Source organism: Neltuma alba, unplaced genomic scaffold, assembly GCF_004799145.2.
Source record: "Neltuma alba isolate B1F8T4 unplaced genomic scaffold, ASM479914v2 tig00000797_pilon, whole genome shotgun sequence".
In the NCBI taxonomy this organism is placed as follows: Eukaryota; Viridiplantae; Streptophyta; class Magnoliopsida; order Fabales; family Fabaceae; genus Neltuma; species Neltuma alba.
In genome coordinates, this window is record NW_021632195.1 from 95403 (window position 1) to 107397 (window position 11995).

Consider the following 11995-nt stretch of genomic DNA (forward strand, 5'->3'; position numbering starts at 1 on the left):
AAGTTTTAATCAAAGATAATTCCAATTCATATAATTAGTAATAATATTTTGAGAAGACAATACTCATTTATTATAAATAATTAAATTTATTAATTTTTTTGATATTTATAAATTAATTATCTAATTCTTATATTAATGAGGTAATAATTTACATAGTAGTTTATTTAGTTTATTTTGCTAAGATTCAATATTCTAATGCTTCTCTAAGGTCCTTATCCCTCTAATGTGTGTTTTGTAGTGTTTTGTAGGGAAGTGAAATTCCATTTTCTCTCTGTTTTTTTTTTCAATCTGGAAAAATTTTTAATTGAAGGATTTATAATTTTTCTAAGGTCAGCATATTTTAACCTAGTCATCTGAAAAACTTAACGCTGCTAAATCCATCTTAGCAAAATCAACATGATCTAGGTTAGGCCAACGTCTTTTGTTTTTTTTTTTTGGGTATATGTTTCTAAATAAAAAAAATAAATAATAAATCGTGAAAATAAATTATCATCAGCAGCGAAAACAAAATACGATTATAGTATGGACTATAGTTCATCAAAAAGTATGGAGTATAGAGGGCCGGTTTCATTAAAGGAAAATAAACATATAGGTTTGCCGTGATATCCCCCCCCCCCCAAATTTTGCTTTTCCACTTTTGATAACCAAGGGGCTTTGGACTTTATTGCATCGATTGTGTGCAACCGCTTTTGGCTTCTCTTTCATTCTTTGATTCTAAAAAGTCTGGGCGAGTTATGTTTTGAAAACTTATTAAAATCAGGACATATTTTTAAGTTTAAGGGTGTGTTTGGGTGACACCCCAAACCATGGTTTGGGGACTCAAACCATGATTTGGGGAATAGATCACCCAAACACCCCCTCCAAAAATCAAAACCATGGTTTTGGGTCAAACCATGGTTTTGGAAAAAGCAAAATTTTTTTGCTTTGGAGAAAAAGGGAGAGTGTGAGGGCCTATATGATATGTATCTTGTTATTTTTTTTAAACATATTTTTTTATAAATATATTTAATCTTATATTTTATAAATATATATACACATTAATTATTTATTAATTATTTCTCTTATGTATTATTAATTATGTTGGTAAAAAATATGTTATTAACAATTTTATTCCTTTAAATTAAAATATATCATAAAATCTATTTTTTCTGTAATTATCATATTAACTTATGTCTTTTTTTTAGTAATTTGTATATATAAAAAGTGCTTCTGATAACAACTATCCAAACACTCTCACTTCTCAGAATCACTTTTTTATAAAATCTATTCTTCACAGAATCTATTTTCCCCAAAATCTATTCTCCAGAATCACTTTTCCAAACCACGGTTTGGTTTCATCCAAACACACCCATTTATAATTAGTTACGATTTATAAAAGTAGTTACGAATAACCTATTAATAAGGTATTTACAAAAATGTTTACAGATCACTTATCAAAAAAGCCTTTACATCAGCATATGAGCTGACTCTTTAGCAACCGGATAAATTCTTATTGGCAGGTTCTCTTTTATTCTGTTTATTTATTTTACTAGAGATGGGACCATTATTCAAAACAAACGGAATCTTTTCTTCACAACTAAAACAAACGGATGTGAGCACAAGGGAACGATGCAAAAGCATTATATAATGGACTTTTTGACTTTAGAGTCCTGCATTTTTCTTTTTTCTTTTTTAAAAAAATATTTGAACTGTTTTTGATTTCTATGGCTATTATTAGAACAATAATTAGTAACTCGACGAGTTTAGGTTTAGCGGAAGTATCTCTAGGTTATGAAAGATACTATGCTTGTATGCATGACAAACAAAAACTTAAAACATTGTGGGGACTTGGGGCCCTTTGACGCCCAAACTACAAATCAGCAATCCATAAGCCTAGACAAAATAATCCAATATAATAACTAATAAATTTCAACATCTCAATTTAACAGGAAAATATATAAGTATGGGCTTAGCCCAACAACTCTTCACAACATACCAAATAGCTAATTATTTGTTTGGATTAACATTAATAAAAGTAATAACTTTTTATCTCTAGTCACTTTTCCAAACTGAATTTGGGGTAAAAAAATCCATTAATATAGAGTAATTTATGTTTGAACAGGCTTTTATAAAAAAGTCAGTTTGGTATAAAATTGTTTGGATAATAAATTAAAAAATAATTTTAAAATATTCAAAAATTTTAAGACAAAATTTAAAAAAAAAAAAAACCAGAAGCTAGAAAGAGTTGCTTTAACTTTAAAATGATGTTTGGACAAAAAGGCAATTGCTCTCAAAACGATGTCAAGCATATTTTTTATAATCCAATTTGCTTCTTCCCTTTTTTTTTTTTTTAAAATCTCAATTGGCTTCTGAAACTTGTTAATGCCATCCCAAATATACACTAAAACATTTAATCACTTGTTTCTATCAAGTCTTTTCAAAACAAGGGCTTAGCCCTTAATAGTCAAAACCACTCATCCAGTCTTAAAGATAAGACCTATTTTGTAATGTAATTTACATTACAAAATGAGTATTATATTTAAGATCGGAAGAGTATCATCTAAATTCACGGGTCATTTAAACTAAGTTTGAAACTAAGTACTTGGAGATAGTCATACAACTCCCAAAAACTAAAACTAAAAGCTGTTCAAGTGATTACATGATTAAGAATGGATATAAGATTTGCAGGCAAATCTATCAATCAATATCTACAAAGAGTTCATGGAAATTCATATGGTCAGTTTCTTTGACTTTTACATGTTTTTTTGTTTATATGGAAGCTTGTAAACAATGCTCTCCTTGCTAGTCATTATATGCATCAAGATGATCTACAGGAAATAATAAAGCACATCATTATATTGCATTTTCACTAGCAAATCATTATGTCATTAGGAGGAAAAGGAATCAAATATTCATCAAGTACGAAACTCTTCTCCTCAAATGGTTATAAAGGAAATTCATCACTTGATCTCCTTTATTTTCATCTATTGGATTCTCACAAGTACATGAATCACATGCAAGGATATTCCCTCCACAAGGATAATTCATCCTGAGCCTATATCAGGTTAAACATGGAAGGTGATAGCATACTAGGAAGTGTTCAATATAGAGGTCCTAAAACCCAAAAAGTATTCCTCTAGTTAGAGGCCCAACAAGCCCTTCAAAATGTTCAAAGAATTTATAGTTTCAAAATACTTACACAAAGGAGAACATGGATCATTTCTTAAACGATGACATGGACTATTATAGATGTCAAGCTAGACATGACACATAATAGGGCACCCCAAAGCTATCATGGCATGATTTAGTGTGGTGAAGAAGAGTCCAAGATGATGTACAAGGCCTATGTGGAGTCTAGATTGAAGAATTTGCATAAAATACTATGCGATAAGCATGTGTTGTAACATCCTGAGTTTTTAACTTGAGCTTTGAAGACTTTTAAGCTTGTATTGGGGTAATTAAGCCTTTGAATTATGTGGCAATAAAAGCAAATGTTGTTGTTTGAGTTTAATTGAGGCATAAAAATATGAAAGCTGATAATTGAAAGCCATGTCTTTTAGACTTTTCAAAACAGTCTTAGAATTTGGAGATTTTAAAGAGTTAAACAATAATATCTCTCAAAACTTGTATTTGAAAGTTGACACTTCAACCTTTTCAATGAATCCTAATTTATAAATTTTGAAAATGTACAGAGTTAATTGTAAAATTTTGATGTTAGGCCTCCTTATTACCTATTAACTTTTGAGTAATTTTAGTAAATCATCATTTTCAAGGAACAAATGATAATAATTTTGAATAAATCTTTTGGTTCAATGAAAAATAGACACATCAATTTCCAAAAAGGCCTAGTTTGTAATTTTGGGAGATCAGTGGAGTTAGTTATGAATTTTTAAAATTAGACCTTTTTGTCTATGTTATTTGCTGGACGTTCGCTATAGCTAACAACACAGAGTGTTAACTATGCTATTGGCTAGATGACTATATTGTTTCCTAGACATTCGCTAGATGTTCATCATAGCAAATGCAACAAAATCTTGTTTTCAAAATCAAATGTCAATTCGAAAAAAAGATGGTTGGAGAAGTAGCACTTATGGGGCTTTGCTAGGACTTGGTATTGGTCCCTAAGAGTATATTTGAACTTCTAAATATCAAAGTAAGTGCCTTTAACCTTATTTATACCCTTTCATCTTAAATTTCCCACATTTGAGATAGTTGAAATCTAAGGTTTATGATGATTTTTGAATGCACTAAGGTTTTCACCGAATCTTTTGAGTTTAAAAAACTTATATAGACTAGATTAAGTATTTAATTAGTTTAGTTTTGTTAGATTTGAAGTTTTATGAGGTTTTGGATTTAGGGTTTGTGAATTTTGGAGGTTTTTGATGGTTGATGATAAAGTGATGATTTGAATTGAGGTTTGATGGCTGGATTATGCTATTGTAAGTTGGAATTGATGTTCAATTGGTTTGGCTTGTTGACATAGCTTGTTGATATAGCTTGAAATTTTTAAATGGGTTTTTTGTTAAAATCGAGTAATTTGAGGTGAATGATTATTTTAGATGAGTCAATTAAGCTATTAAGATTCTAATTTTAGTGTTAGAATGGTTGAATTGTGGTTATGGTAAGAGTTAGGCTCTAAAGGGGCTTTGAGTCTTTATGTTTGTTATGAGCTACTCTTTTGATTATGAATTAATATGTGGTTACTTTTGATTGCTATAAATTAATTATAAATTATTTGTCTGAGCACAAGGCTTGGTTTGATTTTGGTATTATATAGCTTTAGTGAAAAGTAACTACTTTTCACTTGTTATGCATGTTTGTATGATGTTTGTGAGTGCTTTTAAATTACATGAGATTTCTAAAATGCCACCGATCTATGATTTGAGCAATGAGATGCATTATTGTTGAAATTGTCTTTAGATATTGAACTATAGTTATGAAATTATGATTTCATAAACTCATCAGGGGGGATATGAATTAATTTATTGAGAAATAATTTTGAGGATTAATATTGATGAATGAAATTTAGAAATCTTGATTTGGCCGATGTGAAAAGTTATTATGCTATTGGTAAATAATTATTATATAAATTTCATGAGTATAAATACAATAGGGGATAGTGGACATTGATTGATAGAATGCATATTATAGAAAGAAATAAGAGAGTGAATTTTATACATACCATAGAATATCATAGAGGTAATATGGTGGTGAGCCACCATATATACACTGGTTGGTCCTTTGACCCATATGTGTATTGTTGGGTAATGACACACTGCTAGTAGACTAAAAGAGAAATCCATGATTTGGTCTTGTACTTTGTAGATTTTGACTGGTTCACATCATTTGATTGGTAAACTTGTTATGTTGAGCTACTAGTCATACTACCACAAAAAATACTTTTAACGATGCCATTTTACGATAGTTAAAAAGAAAAATATTGTGAAAAAAAAGATAGTGACATTTTTGTAATTAAAGCACGGTAATTAATGATTTTTCATGGTGGTTATTCATATATCTGTTGTGAAAAGTATTTTTAATGATGGTTATATTTAATAACCTTCATTAAAAATACTTTTCACAGTGGTTGTATGAATAACTATCGTGAAAAGTTTTTAAATTAACCCTATCGCACATTTCCTTTTCACAATTTCATAGTGCGCTATGGTCCCCTCCTCTATTTCACCACCCAAACTGCATTTTCCTGCAAAACCTCATAGTCTACTGTCATGTTTGGCCCTACATTTGCCTTTTGTCTTGCCGCCATGTTTTGCCGTTCAAACTCGTCTCTTTTCACTTTTTACTTGTCTCCCACTATATAAGTTTCCTCTTCATTTATTTTCTTCCTTTTTTTCTTATTGTTTTGGATGTTTGATGATATAAATTTGTTATATATCAAATGGATTGATTGATTTTACATTTTAGATGTTTGACATTGTTTATTTTGAGTATCTTATGTACTTGGAGGATTGGTTGGAGACATTTGGAATTAGAAAACTGTAATTACTTCCTATACATGACATCATAAACACATTTAAATCTTCAAAGTTGATTAATTTTTAAGTTTGTAATTTTTTAATAATTTTTTGATATTTTATTTCGAATTTTGTCAAATTTTTGTTATAAATTTTGATATTTACAATAAATAATCCGTTAAGTGTTTGGTGATTTTTTTTGTTATAAATTTTGACTGATGATAAAGTGTTGTTTAATAGTATTTGTGTTCCCGTTTTAGATTCATAAATTTTAGCTTTAGAAATATTTATTTACTGAATTGGTTTGAGATTGTTGCTTTTCTTTTGTTAGTTAGAATTGTTTAAATTTGTATTGCATTTGTTTCTTATATTGTTGGTTAGTTGATTGATTATTTTATCCATTGTTTAAATTATTTGAGATTTCTTATATTTAAGGAAAAATTTTGCTGAAATTTTTATAAAATAAAAAGGTATTCCCTTTAATTTGTAATTAAGTGGTAGTCAATTTTAATTTATTGACAAACACTTAGTTATTTTATTTATTTGAATATTTGAATTAAGTAGCTAGAATTGAGCTTGAAAACTATATTCATTGACACTGTAGAACAATGGATCGTAGTTGGACAAAAGCTAAAAGAATTAGCAAAAAATATAAAGATGGTGTTGAAAGGCCTCTTGAGCTTGCTTAGAGAAATGCCCCTAAAAAAAGAGATGACTCTTATTGTTGTTCTTGTGTCAAATGCTTAAATAATAGTCGGAGGAGTATTCTTGAGATAAGAGAGCATCTTTTCTGGGATAGGATAAATTTGAGATACACAAATTGGATATGGCATGACGAAATTAGCAAGACAGAATTTGGAAAGGAGAAGGTTGTGAATGATGATTTTGCTAATAGAATTTCGAATATGCTCTATGATATAAGGTCTAAGTGCTTTGCATAGTTCTCTCTCACATGTGAAAGCTTACGTAGTGTTGCAAGGATGTCTTTGTACCCATGGTGTAAAGATAGCTACACAAGGTTGACAATCATATTGAAGTTGATGAATTTTAATGCAAGAGATGGTTGGAATGATCGATGCTAGTTTAACAGAATTGCTCAAGTTGTTGAGTGATATTTTTCCAAAAGGAGAATATGAGGTAAAATTTTTTGTGTCTAATGGGTTTGGAATATGAAAAGATACATGCGTGCTCTAATGACTGATATTATTCAAAAATGAGTATGAAGGGTTGAATAAGTGTCTTAAATGTGGCATTTCAAGATACAAAATGAAGAAAAACGGTGGTGATTGTGATGAGATGACCAAATGTCACCATTTGAAAGTATTGTGGTATTTTCCAATAATACCATAGTTTAAGCGTGTACTTGCTAATGCCACAAAAGCAAAGAACTTAAGATGGCATTCTGATGAGAAAATATGTGATGAAAAACTTTGTCACCCAGCGGATTCTCCTCAATGAAAAGCAATAGATCAAAAATTTTCTCAATTCAGTAGTGAGCTAAGAAACCTTATGCTTGGGCTCTATATGGATGAAATTAATTCATATAGTAATCTTAGTAGTACACAGAGTGCTTGGTAAGTTCTCTTGGTAATTTACAACTTGCCTCCTTGGTTATGTATGAAAAAAAAAAGTATATTATGTTATCTTTGATGATCTCGAGACGAAAAGAGCTAGGAAATGATATCGGTGTGTATTTGGCACTTTTGATTAAAGACTTGAAGAAATTATAGAAGAAAGGTGTTGATGTGTTTAACGCTTATAAACAAGAGACTTCAACTTATATACCATGATCTTCACTACGATAAATGACTTTTCAGCATATGAAAATTTGTTAGGATATAATGTTAAGGGGCATAAACATGTCCGATATGCGAAGAAGGCACTTACTACATGCAACTCAAACATAGAAGGAAGACAGTCTACCTTGGTTACATAAGGTTTCTCAGTCAACACCACATTTGAAGAAGGCATTTAATGACTCACAAGAATATCAAATGGCTCTAATACTATTAACTAGAGAAGAAGTTTATTAACAAACGGAAGGAATTAATGTGATCTTTGGTAAGCATATTAGTCGACACCACCCTTATCGTAGGGTAAGTATATTGTTATATTTGAGATACACACAAATTATATATACATGATTATAATTAACATGGTTTGTATTTTGGAGTTATCATTCGTCCCTTATTTTTTTGCCTCTTTGATAACAATGTCTACTGATTCGATTCCCTTCGTGGAGCTCTATAAAACAAAACTAAAGATGTCATTGACACGTGAATTTATGTTTATATATTTATTACATGTAAAGTTTACAAAAACATGCTTTAATATCATTTCTTTTCCTCATTGCTGATAGGGCTTTTCATATTTTCAATGTGGTGGCCAAGTAGAAAAATAAGCCACTACGAATATGTATTCTCCCACAAGTATGTTGTTATGAGCTAAGTATATATTTATAAATTTTTTAGACAATCAAAGTTAATGTTTATAAAGTTTTTAGATAATCAAGTTAATGTTTATAAATTTTTTAGATAATCAAAGTTAGATATTCAATTTTATTTTTCATTTTGTTTGACTGTTGTCAATCAGAGAGTGTTGAATGTGGATATTATCTGATCTGATATATGAATGACATCATTGAGACAAAGGGTACTAAGAAGTTAGACAAGGTAAATATAAGTTACATTATAATTCTTCAATTCTTTTCATATTTTTGATCTAGTTGACTAATGACTTTGTTATTTTTAAATTACAAGCATTTTGAGATAGTGTGCCATATGATCCCGAAAAAATCAACTCAGTAAGGGATGCTTTGTCAACAACTTTGCCTGGAAACTTTGAAAATCTGAATTAGTTTCGTCATTCACCTTTCAATTCATTGTTTATTATATATATGTAGTTGAAATATTAATTAGTTAACTTGTTGATTATTAGGTGCAGTTGATTAAATATTAAGAATTAGAAACATCATTTATGTTAGAGTCAGGTTTGAGTTTATGTCTTGAATCGTTTTGTATTCTTCTATTATGTTGGTTACAATTTATCTGTAATTGGTTTGGCATTGTAGGAAGGTTGTATAGGAAATTGAGTCAAATTTTCAAAAAAGACAAACTAAACACTGTCGTGAAAGGACTTTTTAACAGCAGTTACAAAAACTAACTGCCATTAAAAGTATACTTTTCATGGCTGTTATGTTATAAAACGACTATAAAAAGTTAATTTTTCATGGTGGTTCAAATTTTTTGCCTAAAACGTCGATAGAATTCACTTCACCTCAAAAAGCAACATGAAAAGCCTATTTTAACTGCCATTAAAGGTTTCTTCTCTAGTAGTGTCAAATGGATGAGCAATAGCTCGTGCATTGAATCAGAGGAAATAAGGTGGAATTGAGATTGAAATACCGTATTTTGATAAATGTGTAACCATGTGACAACTACAAATGTTATGATTTTTATAACTATCTTACTGATAACTCATAAGTACTTACTTGTATGCCTGATAAGTAGAACTGTTGATTACTAAAGCTTTTGTCTCACTCTGTGGTTTAATATTTTCAGGTGACAGATTTAAGGTTAGTCCATCAAGGAAGGCATTAGAGGTTTAGCTATTAAGTTAATCTTGTATAGAATCCTTTAGTTATATGATGGGTATTTATATATTGCTACATAGGGATCATTTTTGCATACTTTGATTTATTTGCTACGGCTATATTTAGCTACAAATCTTTGATAAACTAGTGTTGGATTAGCCGTACTATTACACTATAAAAAAAAAAAAAGGAACACATTTAAATCTCCAAGAAGCAAATTCTTTTTACTTTTCATGAAACCAGGTTTTGGAGCCAAACCACGGTTTCATAAAAATGTAGAGTGTTTATTAAGAACTTTTTGGACCAAACCATGGTTTGAGCTCCAAAAGTGCTTTTGAGTAGTTTGCCAAACACCCCTCTAAGCCAATTCAATAGGGGAAAAAATAAAAGAAAACAAGAACATCTTTTATGTTTTGGTAAAGTACAAAATTCATTATCATATTAAATTTTATTTTCTCTTACTACTCCCCCATGTATGAATATACTCCCCCTAATCCATAATATAGAAGTTAGTTAATTTTTCTCACATACTAAAAAATAAAAATTTAGTCATTAAATGGATCCTAAATTGATAAAATTTTTCTATTTTACCCTTAAATTTATAAAATTGCATTGCATGTTACACTTTTTTTATCTCTTATTTCTATCCTCTCTCCCCTATATTTAATAGGGTCAAAAATTAAAAAAAATTACATTAATTATCCTGACAACGTCTTCTCTTTTAGACTACAATTTTTTCCTAACCAAGTTGTATGAAACAAGAATTAATGCTTTGATGCACAAATAAGGTAGTTGGCAAAAAAAAAAAAAAAAAGCATACAGGGTAACATATATTTACAAAAGGATTAAGGAGCAAACTTATCTGTAAGGTTTTACTCAGAAACACTGGATGTCTATACATTTTTTTTATTTTTTGTATTTGTGAATTTGCCTTAAAATTTTAAAATTGTAACATTATTATCCTGTATGAGTAAATAATAAGGATACAACAATAATTATATATAAATAAACTGGCCTCAGGTTATCCTTAGGGAACCTAGGGGCTTGGTTTGGAACAATTTATTTATATTTTATTTTTTTTCCTTCTAAATAATTATTTTTTAAGATTTTTTATCAAAAATATCATTCTTTCTAGGTTGGCTTTGGCTATAATTTTCCTTAATTTTACTCTAAGCCAGTGTGATTGGGGAAAAAAAAGAAAAGAGAAAACAAAACATCTTTGTTTTTTCGGTCAAGTACACTAAAATTTATTATCATATTAAATTTGATCTCCATTTACTACTACGCCATCGCTATTTCCACTATTTTACGAATATACTCCCTCCGGTTCTATATATAAGTTTCAAATAACTAATTACATTTAACGAATTAGAAGTTAAATTAGTTAAAAATAATAAATAGGTCAAAAATGAAATATCTTTTCAAATTTGTTCTTATTTATTAAGAGAATAAATGAGAGAGGCAATAAATGAAAAAGTGATAAAAGAGAATATATGGGGATAATATTAATGAGAGAGAGTGAGCACTAAATACATTCAACTAAAAGCAAAAATAAGAGAAAAAAAGTAATAAATGTTCAAACAAATTAAAACAAAGCTTATATTTTGGACCAAATTAAAAACTCCTCTTCAAAAGTGAAGCTCATATAGGATTAAATGGAATAGTATGAAAAAAGAATTAATGCTCTAGCGAGCATACAAGGTAACAAATAAAATGAATTAAAGACAGATGAAACGTGTGCATGACCATTAACTCAGACCGGAATCAAAAAGACACAAGCACTGCTGGAAACAAGGAGGCAAATTGATCCATCACATGCTTCTTCAATACAAGTCCTACTTCCACCCCACCATCACCATCTTTACTCTCTGCCATCGCCATTGTATACCTCTATCTGCTGAAGTTATCTCCACCTTCTCCGGCCTTCCGCATCCAAAATCAGTCTCATAAACCCCGAACCGGCTCGACCCGGCTACGGCTATGTACTGAACTTCGTTTCCTTCTGCAGATTGCGAAGAACGCCGAGAAAACAATGTCTCTGCTCCATCAAGCGCTCCTTTCTCTTTCTGTATTTTCCTTATCTTTCTTAGTATTTTCTTGGCAATGATGACAACCCCATCCTCATCTGTGAAGTCTTCTGGCTGTGTTTCTATTATCTGAGACATCACACAATTCCCAAAATAGTTTTCAGAGATTGGATGCTCTAACCTTGTTCTGCAATCAGCAAAGAAACAGAATAACAGTTTCTTCCTCTTAGTTTCACTTCTGTCAATGGCTTTTGCGATGCAGAATAGAAAATAAGAAGTTGTAAGCACAAAGGTTGACAAAATTGGAGGCTTCGGAAGTTTTGATGAGTCTTCTCTTTCTTCTTTGGTCTCGTGATTTTCCCATTTCAGCAACACCCTTTCTTTTATCTTGTTTAGATCCCCACGTTTGAGCTCGAATATGG

The 11995-nt window shown here is 30.1% G+C and overlaps 1 pseudogene; it reads right to left on the reverse strand.

The window, feature by feature from the left end:
- Nucleotides 1–11218: 11218 nt before the first annotated feature.
- LOC114745953 (phenolic glucoside malonyltransferase 1-like) lies at nucleotides 11219–11990 on the reverse strand (annotated as a pseudogene).
- Between the last annotated feature and the right edge of the window lie 5 nt (nucleotides 11991–11995).